Source organism: Helicoverpa zea, chromosome 7 (genome assembly GCF_022581195.2).
Source record: "Helicoverpa zea isolate HzStark_Cry1AcR chromosome 7, ilHelZeax1.1, whole genome shotgun sequence".
NCBI lineage: Eukaryota > Metazoa > Arthropoda > Insecta > Lepidoptera > Noctuidae > Helicoverpa > Helicoverpa zea.
In genome coordinates, this window is record NC_061458.1 from 1882753 (window position 1) to 1895888 (window position 13136).

The window sequence follows — 13136 nt, forward strand, 5'->3', positions numbered from 1 at the left end:
AATTGGTCGTTGGGTGAAAAAAAAAAATCTTGATTTTGTTTGGGTTTTATGCAAAACTAGCGGTTTTCACCGTACGTCGAAGGAGTGTTTAGAATTTTAATACTTAATTATTTATCCGACAACTGATTTTCAATGAGGATTTCTGAATTCGTAGCAAATTTATCAAAAGTCTCTAATCAAATTATGCAGAGGTGAAATCAAAGTTTTTCCTTCATAAAAATCTGTCGATTGTCAACAAAGATATGTCAATGATTATTTGTAATTTGATGACTAATAACATCACCATGCAGTATATATAGTAAAAATTGAGTTTTGAAATTCCACATGAACACACAAACACACATACATTGCAAGTTAAATAAAAGCTTGTAAAAAGAGGTGCTTCCTCTGTTTGGTTTACCTTTAACACCAAGCATATCAGATTTTGATACGGTTATTTAATTTTAGTTTTAGTGTAAATATCTCTTTTATTTTTATTTTTTATAAAGTTGTATTTTTGCTGTAAATAATAAAGTGATTCAGTACCTAATATTATAATTTATACTCGTTAACTTCTTGTTTAAATAATTTTAATGCATTACTGAAATCAGCTGAAACATAGACTAATTTACATAAGTCAATGTAACAGGTTGCAGTTTCATTGTTTAGTATATTCTGCTTAGTCATGTTTACTTCATTTGTTATGCATTTGCAATCAAACTAGCGTTTATAATGGAATCCATTTAAATGTAACAATGTTGTAATAGAATTTGTAAAAATTCACTCGAAATCTTGGTGGATCAATTCATTAAAATAGTTTTTTTAGAAGCAAGACGTATTTAGTTTGTTATTACTAACTACCTATCTCTTTTATTATTAACTCCTTACCAAAGCCTTTTTTACAAGCTTTTTTTGAGGTTAAAAAACACAGTATAAAACTTTGTTTAGTATTTTTTTTTTATTTATCAAGGCACATCATTGCATAATGAATCTCCCAAAGTGCATTATCTAACTGATGGTATTACCAAGTAGCTTTGAACCTTTTTAAAAGAATCTCACCACCACTACACACACTCACACACACATACACACAAATCATCCAACAGCATTATAGCATTGCATTGCTGTGTGCGATGCTATTCATCATGTGAGTGTAGACATCTTCCCCATGTCGCCTAGACAGACCATGTACCAGTGTTTAAGTTGGGTCTACAGTGTTTTTGATAACTTTACTCTATCGTTTTAAAGAGTATATTTGTAAAGATAGAAAAATATTGAAGAGAAAATCGAGAAAAAGAAGATGGTGTCTGATAGTTCTATTTTTTCTTCAGTTTTCATCTCTTCGTCATCGAATATTCGCTTTGAACATGCATATTTTGTTTATGATATTGATTAATAAAAGAAAGTGAAACATACATGTTTATGCAATCAATCTCTGCATGGATAAATACTATTTTCAATATTTGTATATCCGCCATTTGCATACGCCGGTCATTATAGCTTAAAACACACATTAAACAATTGCTTCTCCTTACTTTCGATTTCTATTTGTAGTTGGATTATCCGTAAAACTTAGTTTTTCAAATGCACATTGCAAGAATCATTTTGGCAGTGATTTAAATCTGGCTTTACATTAATCTGTATCACTTCAAAAAGACGTGTGTCTATTGAAAAAAAAAAAAAAAATTCAAACCCAAAATTAGTTTCCATCATCAAAACTTTCACAACCACCTAATTTGAGGAGTACCACAAAGGTCACGATCACCAAACAGGTTCACCAGTTTCCGATCAAACGCATACAGCCTCCATTGTTTCGAACATAATGACATAAAGCCTTTTCTTTGAGAACTTGAGCCTATTGAAGTGTCTTCAAACTCATATCCGGATTTCGTAGAGTATGTGTTAAGTCTATTGTATGCGGGCGACTTCAAAGTAAGATGTGCTGAGTTCAGTTTGTAGAATATGAATACTGGATTTTGAATATTATATTTGTTAATTGTTGGTTTAGGTATGATATTGTGTACCTAGTAATTGCGTATTGGTTATCAGTCAGTGACTGTATTTGAGAAAGACTAATGTATGTTCGTATGTTCTTCCAAGAAGTTATTTATTAAAACTTTTAACAAAACAGAAACAGAGTCTTAAGGTAGTACCTCATTTCAGATCTATATTTAGACTGACACATAGGTACTATTTTGGTAACATTTGAAATTACTTTTAGGTATGTAGACAGTTATTCTTGCCTATTACATTGACTTTTTAAACCCTGTACTGAAATATCAGAAAAGGGAAAGAAAGGATTTTATTTTATAGCCCTTTTTATCGACTGCACAAGAAGCAATTTTTTAGTAATTTAAAAATAGTCTCTGCAGAAAAAAAAGCAACATAGAATCTTCGGCATTCCCAAACATCATTCTAAAACAATACTACCATACTGATCGACCTTGACTCCCGTGATCAAACGTTCAAGGCGAGCCACAAAATGCAATTTATTTCATCAACAATTCCACAAAGAATGTTACAGAGAATCATTTGTGAGGAAACCGACGTGGCCATCAATTGTACTAGAAGAAATATAGAACTGTGTATCACGAAGAAGAGGGCTGATACATATTAGGGTCATGGAAAATTAGATTGCATATACATATCTCTGGTGGGAACCATGTCCCGTACCTGGATAAAAAAATACTTTTCTCCAGCTCCAGAGTACTACCAATCTCCATGCTTTTCATTTCAATCGATTTAGCTATTCTTGCGTGAAAACTTAAGTCGCCTTTATACTATTAGAAAGGTCGTATCTACTCGCCCCACTAAAAAGCAGTATAAAAATGTGACCTATCCATTCCTGAATACGTTCCGTCTTACAGTTGAACTACTATAAGTTTGATCTCATTATTCGTAGGATATTCAGGAATATGTTTTCTTGTCCCAGTGCAGGGCGTACCCATATCTTAGGAAAGTTACTTTGGCATTTGTCTGATCTAGAAACTGAAACTGCACATTCGTACTTCAGAGACCGGTGCTTTTAACTACTAAGCAACCACGACTGGTAATGATGAATACTAACTCTTCCTGACGCTTTACAAATAAACTTATGAGACACTATGGTACGTATGTCTAAGCAATAATATATAGCGACACGAAGAAAACAAATGCATTCCAATGTTGCTTAGATATTCTGTCAACGTAAACCGAAAATGATGGAGCGGTTTTACACGAGAAAAAGAAAGCTTAGCTTTAAGTCCACTCGATGCCGTGATGAATATAAAAATGTTACAAAATAACAATACAAAACCACGGTTATTTTTAAGGGGATAGGTAGCAGTGTGATATATTTTAGAATTATAAAGGTATTAAATGTTATCTAAGCCTAAACATTTTTTTTTATTTAAAACATATTGACTGGTTACAGAGGGTTTCAGTACAAGAAAATGCCTACATGTCTTCCAGTATCCAGCAAGGTAAGACAATCTGTATGACCTCCAATATCCAGTGTTCTTTAACATAGGCCCGTTGGTTTTTCTAGTACTTATCTTCAAAGAGCGACTATCGAACTGCTAATGGCAGAATTTCAATTTTCAAATTTTACTGTTGATTTTGAGGGTAATTGTACCTTTTAGGCAGACGATATCTGATCGTTGCAATAATGTGCGCATTGCCACATACTTAAATACTGATTAAGAGCCTGATCAACCTAGTAAGTTTTCCGGGAGTCAAAAAAATATATTCGATTTACAAATTACAGCCGAGATTCAGTCGGTAATTAACAATCCAATATCTAAGTTGAAGTACTTATAAAATTAAGTTAAAAAAAACTTGTGTTCTTAGAACGGCTGCGTTCGACGATTCCTTTGTATGTTATTAATTAAAACGTACAATAAAAACTCATTTGTACTCGAAGGCAAAGACAAAGGCATGAATTTCAGGCTCTTTGTGAATACTTATAATAGTGCTATGCGTTTGTGTAGAATGTTTTGATTTAAAAATATTTTTTTTTTTTATTGTGATTTGATTCTTTTTCCTGAAGTTTTTGTAGTTCAATTTATTCAGTTTTAAGATTGAAGGTAAATATGAGTTGCAATAATTTTATATGGAAATGAAATGTAAGGTTAATTGAAGAGAAAATCTTAAGTATTAATTATAATGAGGTAATTTAGTCTAATAAAAGTAACGAAGAATGTTTCTTTACGAGCAAATGATTTTTCGGAGTAGGTAAATGCTACTTACATAATACTGTACATAAAGTACTAAAGTAGAAATATGTACGTAAGGAAACAGAATATCTTAAATCATAAGCGGCCAAAAACGACGTAACAAAGTTACAAAAGTTTAGATATTATCATCTCGTTTGTTACGACAATTGTAGTTCTCACCGAGACTTTGTTCGTATACTTTCCCCCAAGAGACCAAAAACCCATTTGGTAGCTGCTTCAGACAGCTCCGTCAGAGTTTAACTTAAAACTTCAGGGATATCCCTAATGACTCTTTTGTGGTTTCACCAATCAAAACTTAAAAAATAAAAAACAACATTTACAGTAATTTTTCTTAATGGCAAGAAACTCCAATTAATAATTCAGAACACTCTGTATATTAAAAATAGAACTCATTTATCAATGGCCTGATCAAACAAATGTACTTTTAATATTTCAAAATTAGAACTTACCGATAAAAACTAACTCCAAGAACATTCATAATTGAACACTGGCCACTGTGTAAAAAAACAAAAACTCTATATCCATTTGAAAATGGAATGTGAAGTTTGAAATTATTCACTGTTGAAACTGACGAATAGAAAGTGGGTTAGTTGAGTGAGCGACGCGGAGTGATACGCGAGCGGAAAGGCTGAGGCGCGCAAGATAACTGGCTACGAAGCGTAGCGGTGCTACGGTGCTACGGTGCTACGACGCAACAGGCAACGTTGATTGTCCGTATAAACGACACGGCCGAGATTTTAATAGATACTTTGGACATGTTAATGTATAGTTTAAATATTAATATTGGAACCTAGCATAACATTCAATAAAACAACTTCATATTTTCTACAAACTGATTCCATTATATATAACTGAGGCGTTTACACAGGTACAATAAATAATTTATGATCATAATATTTTTTATACTTTCAGCAGCTCTAGACACTATCTACAGTAATTTCGAAACGAATTATTATTTGAATCAATTTAATTCCAAAACTAAATTCCCATCTTCATTTTCGCTAAAAACTAAAATATTTGAAATTAAAAGTCTTTGATTTAAGTACCTTAAAGTATATGAATCAGACATAATGTATTTACAACTACCTACTATAGTAGTATTTATGTGTGTGTTTGTGTAGTCTAATCTATTCAGAGTGTGAGACTTAATCCTATCGTCGTATGGTGGATTTTAGGATTATAGAGTTTGTGAACTGATTAATATCGTGTGGTCTGGTTATGTAATGTTTTAGACGTTTTCCTATTTTGATTTATGTGAACCATTGAATTAATGGGGGTTTGACATAACGGCGTGTAGAGAACTTTTACACTTTTATATACTATATTATATACTATATTATAACTAATATTTCAAACATAAATGTGTGCTTGTTTGTCATATTGTTTTCAGAAGTTACTAGTACGTTGAAAATGGTCGTAGGTTAACTACTTTTTACATAGTTTTAGTTAGTTATTTCGGGACTTCAGTCAAAGTGCAGGAAATAGTTCGTGATAAACATGACTAGCCTCCTACCGCGATTTCACCTGTATCCCGTAGGAGATACAACTCACAGTGTATAAAGAAATCTGAAAAGTATTAAACATAATTTGAATTATTTTAATTGTAACTAAATTCAATATTATAACGTCAAATACCCCGTCAAATATAAATAAATCTAAGTAAATTACGGTCCTAATAAATATAACTGAACCCAATGACCATAAAAAGTAATTATCTACCAGTGAATTTACATAATAGGTGATAGGAACCCTAATAACTTGTGTTCGTGCCTTAATAAAGAACACTTATCGTGATCTTCACATTATGTAGTTAATTAATCACAGATGATAGATATTGGATATTTACTACTTCGTGGTTACATAGGTGTGAGGAAATTTATCTGAACTTCTAAATATTGGTAAGTATATTAGAGTGTCCGCTTTTTAAAAGTGTAAGTTAAGCTTTTATACGTAAACAATTTCACTTGTATAAACTTTGAATTTTTTTAACAAATACTTACTAATATTCTGTGTAAGTGTTACGTAAAAATAACTCGGTGACCGTCCGATAATGATGCCAATAATACTGAACCTAATTGTTATTGTTTATCTAGTTACGAGAAGTATCTCTTTCCTCAGAAAGCAAACGAAACCGCGGGGAACAGCTGTTAATTAATAAAACAGTGCCACTATTTTATTAGTTTGGTGAGGACCATACAAGAGCTCCCATACTATAAATATGGTACTATAACAGTACAAAACTGATTGAACCCTGCAACAGCCACCTAGTATATTAATAGAACCCTGTACCTAGGTACTAACCCCAGCTTGCTTTCTAACTCCTTAATATTAGAGTACCGGTCTACCGAGCATATTGAGGCTCAAGTTCACCGACAACCTAAACGTCCGTGTTAACTAAAACGACTATTGATTTTGATAATCATCATATTCCGAGCCTATTCCCAACTATGTTGGGTCGGCTTCCAGTCTAACGGGATACAGCTGAGTACCAGTGTTTTACAAGGAGTGACTGCGAATCTGACCTCAACCCTGTTACCCGGACAATCTATGGGTGCTAGAAAATGTTTGTGTGTTGGGAGCACCCTAGTACTCCTTGGTAAGACTGGTTGTCAGACTTACTGGCTTTTAACTACCAGTAAAGATGCCAAAGATTTTCAATGACGGCCGAATCTTGATAAATGAACGTACAAAATCATAGTAAACAGTCATTTTAAGAAAACTGCCGTTTACGTTGTTGGTGAACTCGGACCTGAGTTGGTTACAACTTGAATGGCGGCTCGGTTCAATTCCAAAACGTCTTGGGAAGGTTACTAGTCAATGTTAGTTCCGAAGTTACGTCGTTTATTTAAATACGCAATGGGTTTACGAATCATGCGGTGGTGCATCTGCACGAATGATAATAATATGGGAAGTAGGTAGCTAGATAGTAGGAAAAGTACTTACTTGCTTTTTGAATTCGTATTGAAGTTTATATGACACTTCACAAATGTAACCCTCTTTCAGGCAATCCGGTAAAAGTTTTACTCGAAATGTCGAAATAAAATGAAGAATCCAAAAAATTGTGTTTTGAAAGTAGAGCCTGTGGTCACCAGTAATGCGCAGAGTGTAAGATATAGGTCTAGGACGATACATAATTTCATCCACTTTAGGTAAACACATACATATATTTATGACTTTAGGTAAATAATATTCAGGTTACAATAACTGTTTGTTCTATATTATCTGCGAAATAAATAATATCATTTAACATTTCTGATCAAATAGACACAATGTGGTTGCAAACTGATATAACAGATATATTGTTATTACTAGTTTATTACGCTGTCATTGAACATCCTTGGCAGTCGTTACGGGTAGTCAGAAGCCAGTAAGTCTGACACCAGTCTAACCAAGGGGTATCGGGTTGCCCGCGTAACTGGGTTGAGGAGGTCAGATAGGCAATCGCTTCTTGTAAAGCACTGGTACTCAGCTGAATCCGGTTAGACTGGAAGCCGACCCTAACATGATTGGGAAAAAGGCTCGGAGGATGATGACTAGTTTATTACGCATCAAAATAAATTATTGTTATCTTATGCAAGTTTTCACCCGCAGTTTCTCTTGTGTCCTAATAGAGAACTGTTAAGATCACCCGGATAAAAATAGTATTTCTCTGTCTTTAAGGTTCACTAGTATCTGTGCCAATATTCATATCAAACGGATCATACACATAATTATGTTTGCATAACACACAGATTCAGTTACTCTATAGAATGGGGATTATTTTTTGTACAATTCATTGAACTCAAAAGACTTGTATTCGAACTCGTTCAATATATTTTATAGTATAGTTCGGCCATTCAGAGAATGCGTTCCTGACACGTCGCGATTGAACTGACGACGTAACTACATTCATTGATTATTGATATAATAATGTTGTTTTAATGCTCCTCAATTGTTAAAACGGTAAACAACCAGCAAAAATATTTTTATCGTAACTGCAACGCCATTGCAAAGTTACGTCGTCAGTTCAATCGCGACGTGTCAGGAACGCATTCTCTGAATGGCCGAACTATAATTATAGTAGAGTTTCCCATCCACAACTAGTGCAATAGCTACACAGATGATTAAATAAATTTCCATTTTATTTCCAGATACTCGTTGACCCCACAGTCAATAAACCATTGCAACGGGTTTGTGGGGCTTAGCATATAAGATGTTTAGATACCTCTGTGAAATAACATAAATAAAAAAAAAACAATGCTTAAGTAAAACAGTAAAAAATACCACAACATTACAAAGTTAATATCGCAATACCACTCAACGACACTTAACTTTCCACTGACATCAAAGCAAAATTGCCGCGCACTCGCTTTGAAATCTGCGCATAATATTACTATTATTTTTCTGACCCACATACACGGGAATTTTCTTCAAGGACCATTGTGGAAGCCAGCGATTTGAAATTAAAGCCGCCTTTTAACATTGACCACTAAATATATTCGCGCACAGAGAAGAAAATGAAGAGCGGAGATGTCAAAACGGAAAATTTCCTAAGAAAGTCATCATCTCCCGAACCTTTTCCCAACTATGTTGGGATTGGCTTCCAGTCTCATCGGATGCAGCTGAGTACCAGTATGCCACAAGGAGGGACTGCCTGTCTGACTTCCTCAAGCCAGTTACTCGGGCAACAAAATCAAAATCTTCTAAGAAAGTAGCGTGACAAAATGCGGGTGTGCAGGGGCCGAACCTTACTGGCTAAGCCTTCTTTGGAACTCGCCCGTTTTCTATAAAATGAAAAGTAGTTGACAGATGTATCAAGGCACTTAAAGGCCTCGTAACTGATTGTTTTGGTCACGCTCACCTTTTGGTACGTAATTGACCTAGAAGGTAGCGCCTGACCTACCTGTGTTTTGTCATGTCCGCTCGTCGTTCCTTTCTCCGTATATTTACCGCTAAATGTTGTGTTATTTAAACAGAATTCTGGCTGTGACAGATACAAAATGAGGTTTTAATTGTATGTAGTGATTAACACTTTCGTGTATGGTAGTCCAAGCTGATCTAATTAATTTATTTAAATTATCCTCTAAGAAAATTATAAGCGAAATGAATGGAGTGAGAACAGCGGTCCAGTCCAGGCTTTAAAAACGTCGCTTTTCGAGAAGTAGCGAGTACAAAACATAGTAGGTAAGTATTATGTACAAAATATATTTTTATAGTGTAGGTTCCCTTTATCGAAAGTGTCTAGAGTGCTATGAAAAACGAGAAGAGAGACGAAGAAAAATGGCCATCATGTAATAAAAAACTGGATTTATGAACAGTATCTATGAAATATAAAAATGCCTTGTACAACTTCACAATTTTTATGTAATAGAAGAGGCCTACTCACAGCAGTAGTATTTGAAATCCTATCCTTAGATTGTTGAATGAATAAAATATTTAATAGGCGAATATTACAATTACTTGAATTAGAGGTGAGTACATAACAATATTGTTGCTTATAGCATTGTTATTGTACCACTATCTTCCTCTGAGTAGCAAAAAAATCCAATTGAATATGACAAAAATTGCATGGAAACACAATTATTTTTGTATGAAGTCATTTGAGCCTATTGAATCAATATAATTGGGTTGGAAACGAATAAATTGGCATGCATTGGATTTTTATCAATTACTTCTCCATATTGACTTTTCAGTGATTTTTTGTTTCCGCTATTGGAAGCACGAATAAAAGGTACATAAGTATGTTGAAACGCAGTCATGTAGTTTCAGTAGCGATGCCTTTAACAAGAACTACTTTCCGAAAATAGCCTGTACGTTATTCTGATATATGAGCTAAGGTATTGGTGTTTCATAAAATCGTGAAAGAGAAACAAACATACATAGCTATATAGGTAGGTTTCATATTTAAATAATATATATTTTTTTACTTAAACAGGGCATGCATGTATGTTGCTGTGAGTATCTTTGCATGCCCAAATAAGCATACGAAACATTTCATATACCTCCTAACCACCAAATATCTCACAAAAACAAAAGACTCTCAAAACAGATGATGCTATTTCTCACCACACCTTAGGCATTGAGTGAGCAATAAAAGCCAATAAAATAGAAGTGCTCATGGAGAATAAAATGACTAGCGGAGGTGCCATAACGGAAAATAGCCTAAGAAAGTAGCGCGCCAAAATGCAATTAAGCGGGGGACGAGGAACGTTACTGTTTTCACCCTTGTACGCCTTCGTTGGACCTGACCATTTTTTGTTATACCAGAATCATTGACAGATGTCCCAAAGTATCCAAACGCCTCATTAGTTCACTCGTAACTGATCTGAATTTAACCTAGAAGATTTCGCCTGACCTATGGTTATCGGCACGAATCTTGAGCTCTGACCTACATCTGCGCAGAAGTGATTTATTAGCAAAGAACCAATCCCGAGTGACGGCTATGACGCGATGCTCGTGCCGTGATGATTCGTGCCGATAACTATACCTGCTTTATGGCATCTCCGCTCATTCTTCTTCATTCTGTGGAAGTGGTACCTCCCCTGTTTCTAAGCGTGTCAAATCTTGCTGAGGTGTCGACCCTCGTCTCAGCAATGGTTGCAATACAAATAACATGAGGATCGTGCTTCGAATGCTAAATATAATCCTATGGGAAGTGCTCTTTAGGGACAGGAATTCAAAATGGTGGGCAATTTTCCAATTATGTAAGTTTCGTCAGTTTTGTTGCTGTGATTTTACTCGAAAGTATATTAAATGTAATGTCGGGACACGTTGTCAAACTGTTAAACTACATAGAGCTACATATATTCGACATTTATACATACATATTATAACACCGAGTCCACGGACAACAATCACGCAAATTTCGACCAAACCGGGAATCAAACCCGGGATCTTAAGTTCAGCAGTCCGGCATGGTGACCATTGCGCCATCGAGGTCGTCTATATGGGAAAATTTTACATATCGTGAGAAACGTCGAAATTCATTTGTCATTGTCATGTCAACACGATGGATGGATTGAGTATATAATAGTCGACGTGACTGGAAACAGCTAGAAAGAATGTTACTTGTGAAGTGATGGCAGATATTGAAGGTGTATGGAAGGGGTATGGAAGAAGAAATGCGCTGACCCCTAAAATTGGGATACGTTCTCCATTCGATTGTGTAGGTTACAGAAATGGTTAAACTATTCCTTATTTTTGAAAGTAACTAAGTGCCCCCCATTGCATTGTTGTTTTATTTATTTTTTGAAAATTGTGAATTCAATCATGGTTTTTAGTCCGTCTGATACTCGCAAAATACCTGGTCGTTGGTATGTGCATCCTACTATTATTTTCCATAATGATTTAAGCACGAACAAACTATCGGCCAACTAAAAATTTGCAGTGTGCAAGTACTCTTAAGCGACAGTTTTTTTTTAAGTTATCCACCGTATAGAAAACTGAAAAGGTGGCCCTTTCCCAGCATTAAGAAAAAAATTATATAATTTGATGCTCAATCCTTCTCCGTGTGAGAGGAGGCCTGTGCCCAGCAGTGGGGCGATAAAAAGGCTGTAACAGTAACAGGATATAATTGATACTTATAATGATGATTAATGAATCATAATAAACTGCAATAAGAGACACGTTTACTTTGTAACTTATGTTTATAGACTGATACTAAATTACTTTGTATAACAGTCGGTAGAAACACACTTAAGATACATTATTTATCATACTATTGTTTTAAAACGTGCCAGTTATGTATCATTTTGTAAAACATACCTTCGAAGGTTTGCTCATTCGTACGAACAAGATGTAAGTCAATATACACGTCTTTACGCGTAGTATTATTTTTATTTATAAATAATTCAGTGGTCGAAGATGGGACACTCTGACACAGAAAACAAGCGAATTCAGGATTTGTAGTAAGTAATGTAAAGCCAGTAGTTTTTTGGTTTTCAAAAACAATCAATTATTGAAAGTGTCAAAAGTAGACGTATTTGGCTTAAGAATTTTCTTAAGATCTTGAAAATAATCAACATGCGTGTGAATATTAAACAATTTAGGAAGTCCCTCTTTCCCAAATAAAAAAAATGTGTTCTTTGCTAAGTTTTATATGAGATATTTTTAAGACATTTTTAAATTAGCTAAGTTTTATATGGGACCAGATTTAATAACTACTAACGATCCTAGTAGCGACATCTACCAACGTATACTATGACTAAGCAGAGGTCAATCTAAGCCAAAGTGACCTTTAGATGGAGCCACTAGTGCAACTAGTGAAATATATGGAGAACTACATATTTGGATACTTATAATGTAATAAGTGTTATTGAATGAATATTATAATGTACCAGTATAATCAAACACTTAATATTCACCTACTTATAATAAAGAAATAAACCAACATTATATAATCAAAATCATTTAGATAAAGATAATCCTTATTATGCCGCCGATAATATTTATACAGATAGTTTTGTAATATTCTGCGGTATATTTTGTTTGGAAAAATTCTGAATCTTGGGAAAATGGAAGATTTTGTCGATATTCGTGTCTTACCTATCTATTCAGATTAAAATTTAGATAATTATGTCTGACACCTGTTGTCATGGTTTTTACAAAATGGGAAATCTTTTAAATACTATTTTTAAGGATGTTTCTATTTAATTTAAAAAATATATATATAAATTTACCTTACCTGTATGTTTTTGCGTTGAGAATGTCCATATAGAAAAATTAAATGGAAATGATCCATTTACATAAACAGTGTTATCCCATTTTTTGTGTTAAAAGTTAGTTAGTATTTTTAAAATAATTTTATTGATGCGTATTATAAACAAAAAACTCGTGCGTATGCCATAAAATTGCACAAATGAGAGATTTAAAAATTATTTGTATTTTAATAGTAGAAACAAAGATTGTTATCACATTTTCATTATTTTTAAATAATAGAAGTTTTGATCAGTCAAGACCTGACCT

The 13136-nt window shown here is 34.0% G+C and overlaps 1 protein-coding gene across 2 annotated transcripts in view; it reads right to left on the minus strand.

Moving 5' to 3' along the window:
* LOC124631809 (muscarinic acetylcholine receptor M2) overlaps positions 1-4819 on the minus strand; it is a 43590-nt gene extending 38771 nt beyond the window's left edge. Inside the window, exon 1 of one of the 2 annotated variants that reach the window (XM_047166418.1) lies at positions 4643-4819. The gene's annotated coding sequence lies outside the window, so the exon portion shown is untranslated. The remainder of the gene's footprint in view (positions 1-4642) is intronic. The other variant, XM_047166419.1, reaches the window with a different exon arrangement.
* Positions 4820-13136: the final 8317 nt, after the last annotated feature.